The following is a 20,529-nucleotide window of genomic DNA, read 5'->3' as shown; positions in this document are numbered from 1 at the left end:
CCTTCTAGCAACTTTTGGATTTAATTTAGATTATTAACATGTAATCTGTCTGCCCGTATGTCTGTCTATGCAGCGGCGAGAAAGAAAGAGGAGTCTGCTAAAAGTTTACCTCTGTATGATGCTCTGAATCAGCTAAGAATCAGCTCAAAGCGTTCTCCTTAGAAAACATGGAGCAGACTGACCTCCAGCTTCAGTGTACGTACGAGTGGAAGGACGCCACCTAGCAGAAGGACACCACCTAGCAGAATAGCAGAGGTTAGAGTCTTATTATTGATTTATTTAGTCCACTAAGCACACAAAATTCTGTCCTTTAAATTAAGACAGAGACGCAACTACCTCATTAAAGATCGAAGTCTATATAAATATATCGATATTTGTCATGGATTTGTATTATCACATGATATTTTGTAGACCTCTACAGGGATCACACACAATAACTGACATCGTATACTGCTTGTATTATGCAAGGCCAACAGGTAAGGAGTAAATGTTCTCAAAGAAATCCACAGAATTCATATTAATTCCAAATGATCAAGCGCTGAATACCAGCATTAAGTTGATTAGGAGCTGGAAAAACACTTCAGTGTGAAGTGGATGGATTTCAAGTAAGACAGGAACTAAATCCACACCCCCCGGGTAAATGAATAGCCTGTAGACATTACACCACACATCAGGCTTTAAAGAATAAAATCTGGCCTAGTGTCAACATTTAGAGTGTGTAAAATTGTGTGTGTGTGTGTGTGTGTGTGTGTGTGACAGAGAAGGTCTAAATTGTAAGAAGAGTCGTTGGTATAAATAGCCAGGTCTTCTTTATTTTGTTGTGATATTTTTCAGAGCCCTCAATAGCCAGAGAAAAAAAATAGTATTTTGTTTGTTTACTGAGGTTTCGGAAGAGCAGATCAATACTACTGAGGTATTTATGGTAGACGTGTGTCTGTATTTCATACACAAGTGCAAATCTTTAAGATCAGGATATTGTGTTTGCTGCAGAAAATCTGCAAGGAAAGTAAATCTTCTTTTCTGGGAAAGTTAAAATCTGTCTGTACTTAGGTTTTGTCTTTTTTACACAATGACACTAGGGACATCCTGCAGAAAGGACCTGTAAATGTTACTACATGTGCTATACACGTGATATCTTCCCGTATTACTGATTGTGTCAGGTATCAATTCTATTCAGCATTTATATCTTATACAGGTTATTAAGTTAATAGAAAACTCTGTTTGATAAGGCTATTTAAAATGTTCCTCTATTCAAGACATTTGGTTCTTTTAGTACGCATTAAAACCAAAACCACAACCATTTTGGGATTAAATATACTGTATACACAAACAATCACAAAATGGATCTGTGTCTGTATGGAAGTTTCACAGATTTAAAAGGATTATCATGTCATGACCATAAGGGGGCGCTGTTTTACTGAATTGTCCACTGAGAAAGCATGTAACCAGAGAACTAAAGGCAAATATTTCCCCCAGAGGGATGTCAGTTACAGTTTCTGGTCATACAGTTCCATCTAGAAGCTTTGACATGAAATATCCATACTGTAAAAATTGTGTGCAAATCTGGACAGTGGTGTAACAAAAGAACCATCACATCACAGCCACCCAACAAGGAGACCGAATCCCACAGGTTCAAATGAGGCATAATTTGACACAATTATGTCTAAACAGAAGTGGAGGTCTGATACTATGATCACATACTAACAACAACATGCCTCTGTGGCCTCTTTACTCCAGGAGGTTGAAATCACAGATATGGTTTTTTATTTTATTTATTTACATGAAAGTCAATCCCCTGAAAGTTAACTTGTTTATACTGACAGTTTCTTCAGAATTCTGGATCCAGTATGCAGGTGATGACTCCGGTGAACACTATTGTATTCTGACAACACACACACACACACACACACACATACACACACAGATACACACACACACACACATACACACACACAGATACACACACACACAGACACACACACATACACACACACACACATACACACACACAGATACACACACATACACACACATACACACACACAGAAACACACACACACAGACACACAGACACACACAGATACACACACACATACACATACACATACACACACAGATACACACATACACACACACACATATATACACACACACATACACACACAGATACACACACACAGATATACACACATACACACACACAGACACACACACAGAAACACACAGACACAGACACACACACAGATACACACACACAGACACATACACACACACATACACACACACACACACTCATACACACACACACACACACACACACACATACACACACACACACACACACACACACACACACACATACTTACATACCAAAACCTCTTGGCTGTTTCAGCTGTTGAGCATGATTATAAAATTCAGTTCCCACTTTTGCATCGTTTACTCAATTCCAACTGAGTTTCCATTCTTACGTTACTATAACAGCAAAGTTCAATTTAAACATGTTACATTCACACCTCCGACAGAATCCAGACAGAAACACAGCATTAGGGTGAGGACTGGATTTGGGAACAGCCATAAGGCTGTTAGTGAAAAGGTTGAAAGGATTTGGATTCTCACGGTTAATTAAATATCGTTGAGCCGCCGTTGCCAGATTAAAATTTAATTTTAACTGTTCTAAAAGGAATGCCTAATACCTGCTCCAACTGTTCAGCTGCGTTTCATAAGTAATCTACACATTTACAAGAAATCAAATAACACTGATTAAATTGACGTGACCCAAAAATTTGTATTTTTTGCCTGCTCACCTCCCACAAACATGCCAGTAAGTGGATTTGCTATATTAAATGGCCCATAGGTGTGAATGTGTGTGTGTGTGTGTGCCCTGCTATGGTCTGGTATCCCATCTGGTATTGTATCCCAGCCTCTTATCTAGTAAGCTGGAATAGACACCAGATCCACTAGGATAAAGAGCTTAATTACCATAAATTTGTGAGATTATATACTTATACAAACTAAGAAGCAAAACGACTTGAAATTGCTTGTTTTAAATTTATAGACCCCGTGGTCTAGGGTTAAATAAGAACATTTATCCCAAGCACAACTTTTTAGTGTGCGACACCTGGTACATCCCTGTCTGGGCTTTTTGTTCTCACAATTCAATTAGCCAATACTCAGAAAACCTGAGAAATCCAATTTACTAGAATTGGATATGGTGCTGACGTAAAAATGCTGTGAAACATGCAAGCAGTGATGGCTGTAGCAGAAAACAATGCTAGTTCATAACAATATGTTTTAGTATTTTTTGACTAGGATTATCTTGGACCATTTTTAATCAGCTATTCGGGCATACTGTACTTAAATATTAAAAAAAAAAGAGTTTTAATAACTGCACACAAGCTGCTTGTTATTTCAAATAAGCAGAAACGTCTACAAATAGAACTGGTAATCTAGGGCTAGATGATTAGAAGCATTCGTGCTGTGTACAGTTATAATATTTTCACCATGGTCTTAATGTCAGTTTAAAACACATCAATATTCTTATTTAAAAATATGTTAATAGTGTTGATATGTTTTATACAGGCTGATATGAATGCACCCAGTCTAATACGTTATAGTTTCTACAGTAAAAGCTTGTTCATGAGTGTTCCGGCGAAATAAAACAATCTGTTTAGAGGAGTTTTTGATTTATTTAATCACAGGACTTAACAAGACAAGCTGCATATTTTTGTCTTATTAACTTCACCACAGAGAAAACGAGATGCCGATGAAGGAACTGCTATAGCATAAATGATAACTAGAACAAAAAAAAAAAAACATGTTTCTATTCAGTCTTTATTGCAACAGCAAAGTCAACATGAGCAACCACCATAGAAAGAAAAACAATTTTATCGGCCAACATTCGGCTCGGTTCAATACAAGGCCAGCAAAGTGTTGACCTATTAATAGTTGACCTATTATTAGTAAAAAAAAGCCCGTTAAAGTTGACCGTGTTGCAGTCTGAAGTATGTAGAGGCCACTATGGAGAACATATTGATGGAGCTGAGTAATGAGTTTGTAGTTTAAACCCGAATCCAAACCAAACACTGAGCTAATGTTCTGATGGTTGTGTGGAGTCCATTGTAGAGACCCATGCATTTGTGAGACTGAGCTTGACGCTCTATGTTGAAAGGCTCTCTGGCAGACCTGGGATTTAAACTCACAGCTAATTAAAATTGTTGAGCCCCCACTGCCAGATTAAAGGTAGGGTCTCCGTTGTTTGAAAGCCAATGTTGACATATAAAATCACCAAAACAAACATGCCCCTAACCCAAATGGGTCCCACCCCTGTATTGATAGCTCCGCCCACACATACATACGTAACCCAGGCAACTAATGGAAAGAAATGTGTCTTTATCATAGCTGAAGGGAAGAACAATACGATAGCAGATAAACAAACAAGCAAAAATGACACACAAGTATAATCATGCAAAGGACAAAGGCATATATTAGTTCTGTGTAACAAAGCAAAACCAACGTTACTCACCTATCGAGAAGGAAAAAAGCGCCTCTGCGTCTTAAGTAAAGTTGGTCACATATTTACAGATTGGAGTTTCCCGAGTCAATAACTCCTGAGCTAAACACTGTTACTACACAAAACACGGTTGTAGCTGCGTCTCTACATTACTACGATAGAAAAGAGGTGTTATTTGTGTAGTAACAGCGTTTAGCTCAGGAGTTATTGACTCGGGAAACTATCTGCTAATGTCACACATGCGCACTGAACACTCTCTCCGCCCATATTGACAAGACACGCCCCTTTCTGCTTATTGGCTACACGTTTGTTTTGTTTTTGTTTTGTTTGTTTGCCTGACTCAGTTTTCTGAAGCGTTTCTCAAACAACAGAGACCCCACCTTTAACAAAGTAGAACTTCATTCTGACTGTAATTCATAGTTATGAAAGTGTTCATAGGAAGTGTTTAGAAATAACTGCCTTAAATTACTGATTAAACCGTTGTGACAAGTACACGTGGGTGGCTCGTTGCCTAATCTGTACCTATCGCACGGAATCATATGTAGCAAGAGAAACCGACTTGTCTCGTGGAAGACGATATATGTAACTATAAATGGGTTCTTAAATTTAAAAAAAAATATTTTGACAGGGAATTTCTATGGGATTTTAAACACTATGGGATTTGCTGTTACTGGAAAATAATCAACCATGGAGTCAATAACAGAAACTCCATTTAGCATGTCTACATCACACAAGTCCATTGTTGATTTATTTCAGTATGTCTCCAAGAGTTTTGTTCATTACATAATAGTTAATACTGTGCCACTGAAAGCCAGAGAGTAAATATATGTGTGACTGTGTGTTTGTCTGTACACTCTGTAGCCTAGACTGAGATTTTCTTGTTCAGTTCCAGGCATGAATGGAGTCTGTGTTCTTTGGGAGGGCACTGCTAAGTAAACAGGCCTTGCTGTATTAATTGTAGAACATGTGTAAATGTGTGTGTGTGTGTGTGTGTGTGTGTGTGTCGCATACAGAGCATACAATGTAAGCATACAGAGTGTACTTAATGTGTTAAGAGCACTTAATGTGGTTAAATGCGTACTTTGCTCTAATGTGAATACCCACAGCTTCCTTTTTAAAGTTATACATAAGTGGTTTATAGGAAGAAGTTTGGTGGGTGTGTAGAGACCATAGGGCTGCTTTCAGTCTCACACTTTTACACTATTACAAAGATTTTGGTAGTATTCTATTTTTATAGCACCACAATTCATTGAATCGTTCACCATAAATTGACTATTTTTACTGTTTTACTGACTGTAATGTGCTCAAAATACTCATCTGAAACGTATGCGTTTTTCATGCGTTTGAAAAATAATCAAACGCATGTAGACTCTTAACACAGTGTTTATATGTACCACTGTAAATGTGTGTGTTTTTGTGTTTGCTCAGTGCCCTTGGACGGACTGGCGTCCAATCCAGGTTGTGTAATCCATTCTTGACCTTTCTCTGCTCAAATTTGTCCATGTCTGCCATTTTCCCCTATAAAGTAATAACAGTATGAAGAATCGTGGCAGCAAATGATCAGTCAGTTAGACAGACAGCGGTTTACAAATGACTCAGATTATATGGTCCACATTTCTGCTTTATGCCTGCGTAGTGTGGAGTTGGGGAACATTTACAACCTGCGATGAACCTTAAGCACCTTTACAGCACTAAATGTACTATTATATATTAACAAATCATATGTTAACTCAAATCAGGTAAATTAATGGTAACATACAGAACAAGCAACATCGTACATATTACATTTATCACATCTAAACATATTACATGTGTGTATTCTCTTTCATTCTTTCTCTCTAGATACCATGTCACGTTAGAGTACCATTTAATCCACTTGCTGTGTCTTGATATAAAATGAATACAGGCACCGCCCTGTCCCTCTGGGGTTTATGTTCCAAGAGAAGCAGCCACCCATCTCCTGTTATAAAACTAATTGTGTAAAAGCTTTAATTGTTGATGGGTGTAGCCAGTCAACCTTAACTGATCTGAGATCTGAAAGTGGTCACAAAGAGAGTAGTGAATGCTGCACTTAATGCAGTGTGTATCTGTGATATCTTACCACAGGACAAGCCCATTCTGGGGAAGGTTAGTAATTAGAAGCCTAATAATCCATCTCTCTCTCTCTCTCTCTCTCTCTCTCTCTCTCTCGCTCTCTCTCTCTCTATCTCGCTCGCTCGCTCTCTCTCTCTCCCTCCCCCTCTACCCGGTACCTGGAAAATCACTGAGATATTACGAATCCTTAATGTTCCACAATTCTGTACTATAAAAAGTCAACCACTGCTAATTGTGCTGAAACAACGTCCATTATGAGCATCGTAGTCATCACATAAAACAATATCAAACCTCCTCTTTATCTCAGAGATCCTGGAAAAGGTGGCTCTAAACTCATACTTGGATATGAATCACATAAAAACATTTTAAAGTGTGGATTTAAGCCTCAGTGCCGATTAAAGTAGTGAATGACCGAATACCAGCATCTGATCTGGGTTGTGTCTCTTTGTTTGTGTTATGGTGACACCATAGATAACAATATCCAATATAATTCACAGGCTTCACTGTCTGTCAAAAGGATTTTGCAGTGAAGTATTGCTGTGAGAAATTTGATCATTAGATTCAGTAAAATACTGAATTCCATTGATGAATAAGATTAATTTTTTTGCAGCAAATTAGTAAAATTTTTGAGGAACACTTTAAACAATTTAAAAAAACAAATACATTTAATTGAATGGGGCAACAGAGAGAAAGATTTTTGCCATTTATGGTTGAGAGATATTGTGTATAAAATAAGCAGTGGGTTAATTTATCCCTCTTCTTATCCATTCTTAGTGTTTACATATGTGGAAAAGGTCAGCTCTTACTGTCTTATAATTTCCAAGACCCATACTGTGTATATCAGAGAGAGAGAGAGAGAGAGAGAGAGAGAGAGAGAGAGAGAGAGAGAGAGAGAGAGAGAGAGAGAGAGAGAGAGGGGCTTTCTGGTTCCCAGGAGATTTCTTCTGTTTGGTTTGTGATGTGAAAACAGCTTATAGCCTTCTAGCATGCTGTCATATCTGTTTCAGGTTTCTATTAAACAATATGATCATGTTTCAAGTACTAACCACTGCTCCACTGATCTATAAAACATAAAGGCTTTCTCACCCAACACGAGGCTCACAACTCTGAGATTTAGAGTCTTCTGCTCTACCAACTTTTCTGTATTGTCATATAGTATTTTTCTCTTATTTTAAGCATTTATTTCTAGAAAAGAAAAAAAAACTGAAAAAATATTGAGAAATATTGACATGGACAACTCGGACCATTCACTGCCAGAAACCCAATGGGGACATTATGTCAGTCCTTGATTATATCTTGTTCCGTGTGTCTTTGTTTTAGTTTTGTGCTCACGTGTGTTTGAACCACCTGGTCCTTAATCCGTCCACCACTGCACACTTGTTCCTTGTGTTTCACTGACTGTTCCCCCTATTTATACCGGTTGTCTTGTGCGTTTGTTGCCATGTCTCCTTGTTTCTGATTTCGTGTTCTGTTATTTCACTTGCCTTGTGTTTGTAGTTTTTGTTATTCCACTTAATAAACCCTCTATAATGTTCTCCCTGCATTTGGGTCCAATTCCACTCTGTGAACAAGTACAAGCTCAAATGTGTAAAATCCGTAAAGACTACGAGTCATAATATATTTGTTTTAAAAATTCATCTATTTTCAACATATAATAATTTTGTGTATTTTTCTGGGGGGCACGGTGGCTTAGTGGTTAGCACGTTCGCCTCACACCTCCAGGGTTGGGGGTTCGATTCCCGCCTCCGCCTTGTGTGTGTGGAGTTTGCATGTTCTCCCCGTGCCTCGGGGGTTTCCTCCGGGTACTCCGGTTTCCCCCCCCGGTCCAAAGACATGCATGGTAGGTTTTTTGGCATCTCTGGAAAATTGTCTGTAGTGTGTGTGTGTGTGAGTGAATGACTGTATGTGTGTGTGCCCTGCGATGGGTTGTCACTCCGTCCAGGGTGTATCCTGCCTTGATGCCCGATGACGCCTGAGATAGGCACAGGCTCCCCGTGACCCGAGGTAGTTCGGATAAGCGGTAGAAGATGAGTGAGTGAGTGTATTTTTCTATAAATTAGGTACCACTTTGTGTTCCTTTGGTACTCCAAAATGTTTATTTTGTTAGCATTTTATCCCAATTTATTTTTTTTATCCCATTAATTTGTTCATTTTAGTAGTGAGGTCAAAATCAGGTTAGGTGGTCAGTTACAGGAAACAAGGGAACTTGCAGTTTCATTATTACTAACTTACATTTGTTGAAAAAAAATACATAGTACATTCATATGACTCATATGCACAGGCTTCAACACTACAGCCTTTTGCATCATATAATCTGTGTTCAATTCTGTCTTTACAGTAAGTACGAAGCATTCATTTCACATAGCTGACAAGTTAAGTCAAGTTTGTATCGTTGTTTTAACAGCACTGTCTAAAATGCGTTATTCCATGTATAAAATATCTCCGAACAAAGAAATTGAAGAATTACTGTATATGCAATTTTTTTTTTAGTCTTAAGTTATGCAGAGTTTTCAGCATACAATTTCATGTGAATGAGCTGTTACTGTATAAACATTAACATATTAGAATGAGCACGATGATGATTTTAACACACTGTACCCACAATTGGGTGCAAGCAATAATGTCTGGTGGTTTGGGTGTGAAACTATTAGGAACAGGGAAACTTTTTGTAATACATGTATACACCCCTTACAAACTGAAGCTGAAGCAATCACAGGATATGGTGTGAGATGACAGAGGTGATGTAGCTGTAGGAAATTACAGCGTCTGCAGGAGAAGTGGCTTTTACATTTTAAATAATATTTAGGCTACCGTCGGAGAAGAACCTGAATATGTAATGTTTAAAATCAGGATAGACAAGCAAGCAAGGGTCCAAACCTGAAAAGTAATACCTCAGACTACAGTGCGTATGTTTTTGTCGTTGTTGTTGTTGTTGTTAAACATAAGAAATGATTGTCACAGTACAATAAATTAGCAGGTGATTTAGACTTTTGTGCTATAATCCTCAGGGAAAGGCTTACATTTAGCCATCAGCATGCTGTCAGCAATGTACCTTGGCTGAATTCTCTCATTTGAGTGTTAGACTGAAGATCTAAAGGTCTCTGGGTTGGTCCTTGGTTTTGGCAGCAATGAGCAGGTTTTAATTGATCCAAAATTTACCATAAGGCATCTATAAAGTGTATCTGTCTATTTATGTGCTGTGCTACAAAATGAGCACAGGTATGCTGGGTATCAGGGATGCATACACCTGGCAATCTGTAAGGAAGACAGTTACATTGATGTGCAAAATTAAATTATTTTATTCTCATAACACTTCAGTAATAGAAAGCAACCACCATGAGGACCGTGTCCCAAATTGCGTACTACCGTACTTAAATTTCACTGCACAATGAAAATTATTTTCTTGGTTTTTAATATTAATGTGTTTTACATTCACTTGTTCTTTTTCAAAGTTCTTATATCTGGTAGCTAAAAGGATGTGAAAATGAGAGACAGTTGGAGATATTGAGCAAAAAGTGTGAGAATTAAGGCCATGACTATATATGGGAAGTGGAAAGCCCGATATACAGAAAATGTGTGTGTGTGTGTGTGTGTGTGTGTGTGTGTGACACACTTTCAAAAGTACATTCAAACTTTTAACAGCAGACAGAGAAGCACTGTCTTTCACACTGTCCCTGATGTATTCACACTGTCCCTAAATTCTTTACACTGTCCCTTATTTTTTACACTGTCCCTGAATTATTCACATTGTCCCTGATGTATTCACACTGTCCCTGGTTTCTTTACACTGTCCCTGATTTCTTTACACTGTCCTTGATTTCTTTACACTGTCCTTGATTTCTTTACACTGTCCCTGATTTCTTTACACTGTCCCTGATTTCTTTACACTGTCCCTGATTTCTTTACATGCTCCTTGATTTACACTTTGCTTTAATTTAAACTTAAACATTGTTTTGCAACCTTTTCTCTTTTTTTCGTCATTTTCTTGTTGCCAAGCAACTTATTTCAGACGAGCCTAATTACCATTAGATAATATAAGAATATTGAAAATAAAATCAAAATACTTCATGATCCATTATTTGTTCTGCTCTCTAACCTTCTATGCTTTTTCTGGAAATTGCACTCTGGATAAGGGATGTACGTATATCAGCACTTATCCAACACACATGATCAGGATTTCAGAATCTGTCCCAAAAAAGAAAAAAAAACATAAAAAACAAACAAAAAAATAAGTGTCACAAGTTTGGAATAAAGTGGAAATTTGAAAATGCTCATCCAAAATTGTGATCAACAGTAATACTACTTATGCATTAACTTGGCCCAAGGATACAAACCAACATGAATTTAATGTTAAAAGTATTAATAGACACATACAGAACATACAAAAATAACTTGCAGAGAGAAAAGAGAGCAGTTTCCTTCAACGTGATTTAGTCCGGAAGGTTCTCTCAGCAGCTCTAAGTATTCTGTGTGTACATGACCCCAGGGCCGTTGCTTGGTGCAGGTGTAGTGTTTCAGCACAATACCATCTATTCAGCAGTGTCTGTGTCACCTGATGAAGCCTGGTAGAGGGCGAGGCCTGACAAGGTACTGAATGACGGGAAGTAGAAAAAAAGGGCAAGCAATTATCTGTAATTTAAAATCCAGAGCTATTCACAATATTCAGCTATTCGTTTTTTTTTAGCTGAATATTTTATTATATGTGGTTTAAATGAACATGTTGTCATATCAGCTGTATATAATGTAAGCCACTCAGGTCTACGCAAGGGACAAATGGAAATACTGTTAAAGCTCAGGAGTTTTATTTAGCCCACTCAGCCCTCTTGATTACTTAGCTCCTCACATCTTAAATACACACAGTGCTAATTCACAAACATGACCAGTGCAGCTATTGTGCCTTTTGTGTCTTGTTGACTTTTCTGTAACCGTAGAAACAAAAAGATGGTAATTATTGTGGTAGGGTAGACTCACAGAAACATGACACAAGCTATTGCACCTGATATACTCATTTTAGCATAACACACAGCACCATGTCATAATATCTGCTCAGTGGTGGTCCCTTTGCACTAATAGACAGGACTATGGGCAGATGGGCTGCACTCACTAACCGTACACCTGTCTATATGGTTGAACCTGAGAACGTGGCAACTTAGTGTATATACTGACAATCAGAAACATTTGAGCATGAAAGGTTTTTTTTTAATGTTTAAATGTTTTAGTGACCTGATAAATAGGACCAGTATTCAAATATAACAAATGTATAATGTAGTGTAGTGTAGCGTAGTACAGCATATTACAGAATAGTATAGTATAAAGCTATAATATAGTGTAGAACAAAGCTATAGTATAGTATATTGTACTATAGTGTAGTGTAGTATAGTATATTGTACTGTAGTATAGTGTAGTATAGCATTGTATAGGGTAGGGTAGTGTAGTGTAGTACAGTATAGTGTACTATAGTGTAGTGCAGTGTAGTATAGTATAGTATAGTATAGTATATCATTGTATAGTATAGTACAGTGTGGTATAGTATACTGTGGTGTAGTGTAGTATAGTATAGTATATTGTACTATAGTATAGTATAGCATTGTATAGGGTAGGGTAGGGTAGGGTAGTGTAGTGTAGGGTAGTGTAGTATAGCATTGTATAGGGTAGGGTAGTGTAGTATAGTATAGTGTAGTATAGTATAGCATTGTGTAGGGTAGAGTAGTGTAGTATAGTATAGTGTAGTATAGTGCAGTGTAGTATAGCATTGTATAGGGTAGCGTAGTGTAGGATAGGGTAGTATAGTATAGTATAGTGTAGTGTAGTGTAGTGTAGTGTAGTATAGCATTGTATAGGGTAGGGTAGGGTAGTATAGTATAGTGTAGTATATTATAGTTTTGTGTATTGTAGTGTAGTATAGTGTAGTGTGGTGTAGTATAGTATAGTATAGTATTGTATAAGGTAGGGTAGTGTAGGGTAGGGTAGGGTAGGGTAGTACAGTATAGTATAAAGCAAAGCTGCATCTTTAACAAAATAAAATATAATGTGTTTCCTAATTATGATTCTGTCTTTCTGCTCTTCTCAAATTAATAACCCCCTTGTTTCTATGGCTACCCACCACATTACATATTGTACTGTACTGAAAGGCTCTCACACAAACCCACAAGTCAACAGGACACAGTAATGTTCAGTGTTTACTCTGCACCAAGGATAGGCAGTGGAAAAACACACAGCACAAATGTTTTTGTAGGCCATTTTCTTCAAAAAATCATTAATTACATTTTCTCCCACAACATTGTCTTAGTCTTGGACTGGTTTCTGTAACACGGAGACACTGGCATGTAATTATGTCTTATTGTTTAGGCACACATAAGAACTGCAGTCTAAATGACATGTGGATATGATTATGATCACACGTAAAACCATAATCATGTTTGTAATACACTAATATGGGAAAACAACATGGAGAACCATTTAAAACCATTGAGATAAACCAGACTTCCCAGTGCACCAGCTAATATGCTCTAGAAGAACAGATGTGAGGAGCAGATATGATATCAGGGGTGTGGTCATAGCTGGATGGGGAGGCAGAAAAGCAGGAAGAAGACAAGCAAAAACAGGAATGAAATAGAAATTAATTAGAAATATAGGAGAGCAAACAAGCAGAATTTGTAAAGAAACAGACTAGCAGTGAGGAGGATTACTTCCTGTGACTTTTCTCCTTATATTTACTCTATGTTTTTTCTGGTTCATGAGCAGTTCTGAGGGATTGAGCACTTGTAATTTTTCCCTGTTTCATTACTGCTCATTTATTGTTCAGCAAAATAAAAGAGAAACAAATATCTGGCAGAAGCATATAGTCAGATATAGATAGTTTTAGATTCTGTCTCAGTAGGCTAGCTAGCTAATGTTACTATAACTATTTTACTATGCTAATGTTACTATTACTATTTTAACTGCTGTAGATTTTATTGTATTACGAATTAAACACAGATCTAACCTATTTTTGCTGATGCATAGAAAAAGTGGCCTATGAAATGAATTAAGGTTTTTTTTAGCTAAGTTAACAACTTTCACTTTACATAGCCAGTGATATGATATACAATGATGCTAGGAATATAAGAAGGAGCTAGGAAAAATGACTCGGCATGAAAAGGTTTCAGGAAAGTCGCTATCATCTATTCGCCCTATAAAGGCGAGGAAAAAAAATTATAATAGGTTTATATTACAAAATATCATTCAGTTTGTTTAGAATCTCCACTGAACTTCACACAATAAAAAATATTGTTAAATGACTGCTGCAGTAAATAAGCGATTCACACCAGTGCAAAAATAGGGGTAGAATGTAAACAGAGCGTATAAATAGACATTGGCCGGATGTCTCACTGAGACGGTTTTGTTTCTACTGGCAGAAACATACTTCCAGTGTTTATATCTGTTTACATTCACTAGCTTTCACCTTCAGTTACTGCTTTTCATTTTGTGTCAGTTAAAAATAAGGGGACTCCCACACAAGGCATTAACTATAAAGCGTCTGTTATTCAATGTTCTTTCAGCTAAAACAATGCAGGGCCTGGGTTAGATGTGAAAGAGTAGTCTTTTTTATTCTGGGTTCCACAAGCAGATTGTCACGAACGAGGAGTCATGAATGCGAGCGCAGTTTTATCGATAAACGATGAACAAAAAAGTGAACAAAGAATTAAACATCCCTGAATCAGAGACAAAAGGCAGAACAAGCAAACAAGCAGTAGCCCACAGCCCACAACCACAACAAAGCTTGACAACGTGGCATTTACAAACTGGAACCTACTTTATATTAAGAGCGCTAAATTAAGTGATCATGGTTAGGACATGTGAAGTACTGGGGCTGATATTAAATGTAGTTCAGTGCCCTTTGGGAGCTCTCATGACACAAAGCAGTATACAGTATACACTCTGATCATCATGAGACAAGAATGTCATAGAGAATGTCATAAGCAAGATCAGTGATTTATTCCTCATTTAAATTGGCTGCATTTGGCATGCACCTTTTATCCAGTGTGAATTACAGAACAAGTGCTTTGGGTTTGATATAAAAAATTTGAGACTGAGTCGAAGATCAAGGTATCTGATATTTACTTATTTTTACATTGTCTCAAAGCAGCTTTACAGAACATAAGAAATATAGTACAAAAAGTTCGAGATTAACATTAGACTTATATTTAAAAGTGTTTGTATTTATCCCCAATGAACAAGCCTGAGGTGACTGAAGCGACTGTGGTGAGGAAAAACTCCCTTAGATGGAAGAGGAAGAAACCTTAAGAGGAACCAGACTCAAACGTGAACCTCATCCTCATTTGGGTGACACTGGAGGGTGTGTTTATAAACTGTTATAAACACCGGAGAGTATTATTATGAATAATGTCCTTTCTACAGTCAGATACAGTCTGACAATTGTGTATTGATGAGGAGGTATCGATGTAATTCAACTCAATGCTGTAACAAAGAGGTACTGAATCTCTAATTATTATGCTCAGTGCCCAGCAGTACGGAAGTGAGAGTTGTAATTATCGGACAATGATCTGACAAAATGAGTGGAAAAGATATTAAGGTAACAAGAAGAGAAGTAAGTGCAGGACAGGGCTTTGTGTACAGGGGCATTGTCATGCTGAAAGCGTGGAAGACGCGTCCACAAACCTTTGACCATGTAATGTATATACTGTATAATAATAATAATAATAATAATAATAATAATAATAATAATAATAATCTTCTTCTTTCGGCTTTTCCCTTCAGGGGTCGCCACAGCGAATCATCTCTCTCCACCTAACCCTATCTTCTGCATCCTCAACACTTGCACCCACTAGCTTCAAATCCTCATTAATTACATCCATATACCTCCTCTTTGGCCTTCCTCTTTGCCTCCTGCCTGGCAGCTCCATGTCCAACATTCTCCTACCAATATACTCACTCTCCCTCCTCTGAACATGTCCAAACCATCTTAATCTCGCCTCCCTAACTTTGTCCCCCAAACGTCCAACATGGGCTGTCCCTCTGATGTACTCGTTCCTAATCCTGTCCAATCTTGTCACACCCAAAGAGAACCTCAACATCTTCAGTTCGGCTACCTCTAGCTCTGACTCCTGTCTCTTCTTCAGTGACACTGTCTCTAAACCATACAGCACGGCCGGTCTCCCCACTGTCCTGTACACCTTCCCCTTGATTCTTGCTGATATTTCACACAGAACTCCTGACACCTTTCTCCACCCACTCCAACCTGCCTGCACTCGCTTCTTTACTTCTTTCCCACTCTCTCCATTACTCTGGACTGTTGACCCCAAGTACTTAAACTCCTGTACCTTCTTCACCTCTTCACCCTGTAACCTTACTGTTCCACTTCCCTCCCTTTCATTCACACACATGTACTCAGTCTTACTACGACTGACTTTCATTCCTCTTCTCTCCAGCGCAAACCTCCACCTCTCCAGGTTTTCCTCCACCTGCTCCCTGCTCTCACTACAGATCACAATGTCATCTGCAAACATCATCGTCCAAGGAGACTCCTGTCTGACCTCCTCTGACAACTGGTCCATCACTATAGCAAACAGGAAGGGGCTCAGAGCCGATCCCTGATGCAGTCCCACCTCCACTGTGAACTCCTCTGTCTGACCTACAGCACACCTCACCACTGTCCTGCTCCTCTCATACATGTCCTGCACCACTCTGACATACTTCTCTGCTACTCCTGACTTCCTCATACAGTACCACAGCTCTTCTCTTGGCACCCTGTCATACGCTTTCTCTAAGTCTACAAACACACAGTGCAACTCCCTCTGACCATCCCTATACTTCTCCATCAACATTCTCAGAGCAAAAATTGCATCTGTTGTGCTCTTTCTGGGCATGAAGCCATACTGCTGCTCACAAATTTCCACCACCTTCCTTAACCTAGCTTCCACTACTCTTTCCCACAACTTCATTGTATGGCTCATCAACTTTATCCCCCTATAGTTGCTGCAACTCTGCACGTCACCCTTATTCTTAAAGATCGGCACTAACACACTCCTTCTCCATTCCTCAGGCATCCTCTCACTTTCTAATACCCTGTTGAACAAACTAGTTAAAAATTCCACTGCTGCCTCTCCTAGACACTTCCAGACCTCTACCGGGATGTCGTCAGGACCAACTGCCTTTCCACTTTTCATCCTCTTCAAGGCCTTCCTGACTTCATCCTTTCTAATCTTATCTACTTCCTGTTCCACAGAGTTCACCCCTTCTACTCTTTTTTCCCTCTGATTTTCCTCATTCATCAGCTCCTCAAAGTATTCCTTCCATCTCCTCTGTACACTCTCCTCACTTGTGAGCACCCTTCCATCTCTATCCTTAATAATTCTAACTTGCTGCACATCCTTCCCATCTCGATCCCTCTGTCTAGCTAACCTGTACAAGTCCTTCTCTCCTTCTCTAGTGTCTAACCTAGTGTACAACTCGTCATATGCCTTCTGCTTGGCCTTAGACACCTCCCTCTTCACTCTGCGCTGTAACTCCTTGTATTCCTGTCTATTCTCTTCAGTCCTGTCCATATCCCACTTCTTCTTGGCTAATCTCTTCCTCTGTATACTATCCTGAACTTCCTCATTCCACCACCAAGTCTCCTTATCTTCTTTCCTCCTTCCAGATGACACACCCAGCACCTTTCTCCCTGTCTCCCTGATCACTTCTGCTGTAGTTTCCCAGTCATCCGGCAGCACTACCTGACCACCCAGAGCCTGCCTCAACTTCTGTCTAAATTCCTCACAACATTCCTCCTTTTTCAGCTTCCACCACTTAGTTTTCTTCTCTATCTTTGACCTCTTCCTCTTACAGACCATCAGAGTCATCCTACACACCACCATCCTATGCTGTCTGGCTACACTCTCTCCCACTACCACTTTACAGTCACTAATCTCTTTCAGATTGCCTCTTCTACAAAGGATGTAGTCTACCTGTGTTCTCCTACCTCCACTCTTGTAAGTCACTCTATGTTCCTCCCTCTTCTGAAAATACGTGTTAACCACAGCCATGTCCATCCTCTTAGCAAAGTCTACTACCATCTGTCCTTCAAGGTTCCTTTCCTTAACTCCAAACTTGCCCATCACCTCCTCATCACCTGTGTTCCCCTCACCAACATGTCCATTAAAATCCGCTCCTATCACCACTCTCTCACCCTTGGGAATACTCTCAATCACCTCATCGAATTCACACCAGAATCTCTCTTTCTCCTCTAACTCACAACCTACCTGTGGGGCATAACCACTAACAACATTCAACATCACCCCTTCAATCTCTAACTTCAGACTCATCACCCTGTCTGACACTCTCTTCACCTCCAGAACATTCCTCACAAACTCCTCCTTCAGGACCACACCTACCCCATTTCTCTTACTATCCACACCATAATAAAACAGCTTGAATCCTGCTCCTATACTACGAGCCTTGCTACCCTTCCACTTGGTCTCCTGTACACACAGTATATCCACCTTCCTTCTCTCCATCATATCAGCCAGCTCTCTACCTTTCCCTGTCATAGTACCAACATTCAGAGTCCCTATTCTCAGTCCTACACTCTTACCTTTCCTCTTCTCTCTCTGTCTGTGCACTCTCCTCCCTCCTCTACTCCTTCGACCAACAGTAGCCCAATTTCCACCGGCGCCCTGTAGGTCAACGGCGCCGATGGAGGTCGTTGTTAACCCGGGCCTCGACCGATCCGGTATGAAATTCTTACTGACAACTCGCATGGTTAGATTTGGCAATGTTTTATGCCGGATGCCCTTCCTGACGCAACCCTCTCTATTTATCCGGGCTTGGGACCGGCACAGAAGTCACTGGACTGTGACCCCCATGGCTAGATTTAATAATAATAATAATAATAATAATAATAATAATAATAATAATAATAATTTATTGAATACATTAAAACTGAAAGCCTTGATGTCATTAACACACACCTTAAACATAAATAATGCTACAATTATAAGCTCCTTATATTCCATGCAATAAGAACACACTTCACTTTAACACTGTGATTTCTGGACAAATAATCTGTCCTAATTTCTCTGTCTAATAATCTGTGAGCATTGACTTGTTCCTGACTACAGATTGTATTATAGCCACTGATTGTCCTTCCTCTGAATAACGTTTCCTGGAGCGATTGCATGGCTAATTGACAGTGCTACATTACAGTTATTATCTTGTTGTACCTATCTGTGCAGTGTTACAGTACTGTATGTTCTCGTCCTCCTCGTGTTTAACCCTTATATTATTTGGACAAATAATCTTTTTTATTTTTTATTTTTTTTATAAATAAATCAACATGTATTTTTAAAGGTTATTCCGATGGTAACAATGACCTTAGAGATTTATTTTATTTTTTTATGTACTGCCCTTTGTATTTATAAAAAGATAAATCATGAAGGCAATACACTTGCTGGTAAACGCTTTGATAAACATTTTCTGATTACAGCACTGCTGTTGCCTGGATATTTTTGGCTACTGAGTGTGACAGAGGCGGACGATAAACAGAAGAGCACTAGATGGGCTGTGGTCAGTAACTGGATCTCTGCAAAGAGACCTACATGGTAGCTGATAAAGCGTGCCTTTTGCACCCATGTTTATTACTTTATGTACAATAATTACTGCGTAAATATTAAATATAAATACTATAATAATGAAATATTATGCGATACCATTCCCCTCTTAGAAGTTGTCTAATAAAGTTATAAAGTTTACAGGGCAGAAATGTCTAAATGAAAGAACAAATGTTTTGAGGTCCTGGTTAATGTTCAGCATTGTAATTAATTTTAAATTAAATGAAAAAGTAAAAATGTAAATATTTAAATGAATCTTTTTGCCATATTTTAGGATTTTTTTTGGGATTTAGTCCCAAATGTATAAAAACTCTGAACTGTAATTTTGTACATATACTGTATATAACATATACAGAATGAACCATGCATTTCTGTTTCATGTAGAATTTCTCAAAAAGAAAAAAATCTGAAATATTTTTATTCCCTTTGTGTGTCAATACTAAAGTCAAATGAAAGTGCATAATGGATTTTTGTTCTAGACCTTTGTTACGATTTAGTTTAAGGAATTATTTCTTTTTTCTTTTAAGATGAAAAATATCTTTTGCTAGAAAATATTTAGTTAAAAAAAAGAAATTATACTTGTTTGGATATGGGATATTAAAGGTGGGGTCTCCATTGTTTGAAAGCCAATGTTGACAACAAACATGCCCCTAACCCAAATGGGTCCCCCCCCCGTATTGATAGCTCCGCCCACACATACATACGTAACCCAGGCAAATAATGGAAAGAAATGTGTCTTTATCATAGCTGAAGGGAAGAACAATACGATTGCAGATAAAAAAACAAGCAAAAATGACACACAAGCATAATCATGTAAAGGACAAAGACATATATTAGTTCTGTGTAACAAAACAAAACCAACGTTACTCACCTATCGAGAAGGAAAAAAGCGCCTCGGCGTCTTAAGTAAAGTTGGTCACATATTCACAGATTGGAGTTTCCTGAGTCAATAACTCCTGAGCTAAACACTGTTAATACACAAAACACGGTTGTAGCTGCGTCTCTACATTACTACGATAGAAAAGAGGTGTTATTTGTGTAGTAACAGCATTTAGCTCAGGAGTTATTGACTCAGGAAACTCCAATCTGTGAATATGTGACCAACTTCCTGCTCCTTCAGTTCTCTCCAGTGCTGGAAAGCTGATCCTATATTAACACGTCCTACTTCTTGTCTTATCGTAAGCCTTTCTTCGCTTTCATCCTCCATGTCAATGTTAAAACCACTTTCTGCTAATGTCACACATGCGCACTGAACACTCTCTCCGCCCATAGTGACAAGACACGCCCCTTTCTGCTCATTGGCTACACGTTTGTTTTGATTTTTGTTTAGTTTGT

At 38.5% G+C, this 20,529-nt stretch overlaps 1 long non-coding RNA gene across 1 annotated transcript in view; it reads right to left on the bottom strand.

Annotated features, from left to right (window-relative positions):
• The window catches only part of LOC132852203 (uncharacterized), a 30,090-nt gene extending 9,795 nt beyond the window's left edge, over positions 1-20,295 (bottom strand). The window contains exons 1-2 of the long non-coding RNA XR_009649107.1: positions 20,066-20,295; positions 110-238 (exon numbers count right to left, since the gene is read on the bottom strand). This is a non-coding gene — a long non-coding RNA (uncharacterized LOC132852203). The remainder of the gene's footprint in view (positions 1-109; positions 239-20,065) is intronic.
• Positions 20,296-20,529: the final 234 nt, after the last annotated feature.

This window comes from Tachysurus vachellii, chromosome 10 (genome assembly GCF_030014155.1).
Source record: "Tachysurus vachellii isolate PV-2020 chromosome 10, HZAU_Pvac_v1, whole genome shotgun sequence".
NCBI lineage: Eukaryota > Metazoa > Chordata > Actinopteri > Siluriformes > Bagridae > Tachysurus > Tachysurus vachellii.
This window is presented reverse-complemented; position numbering and strand designations above follow the sequence as displayed.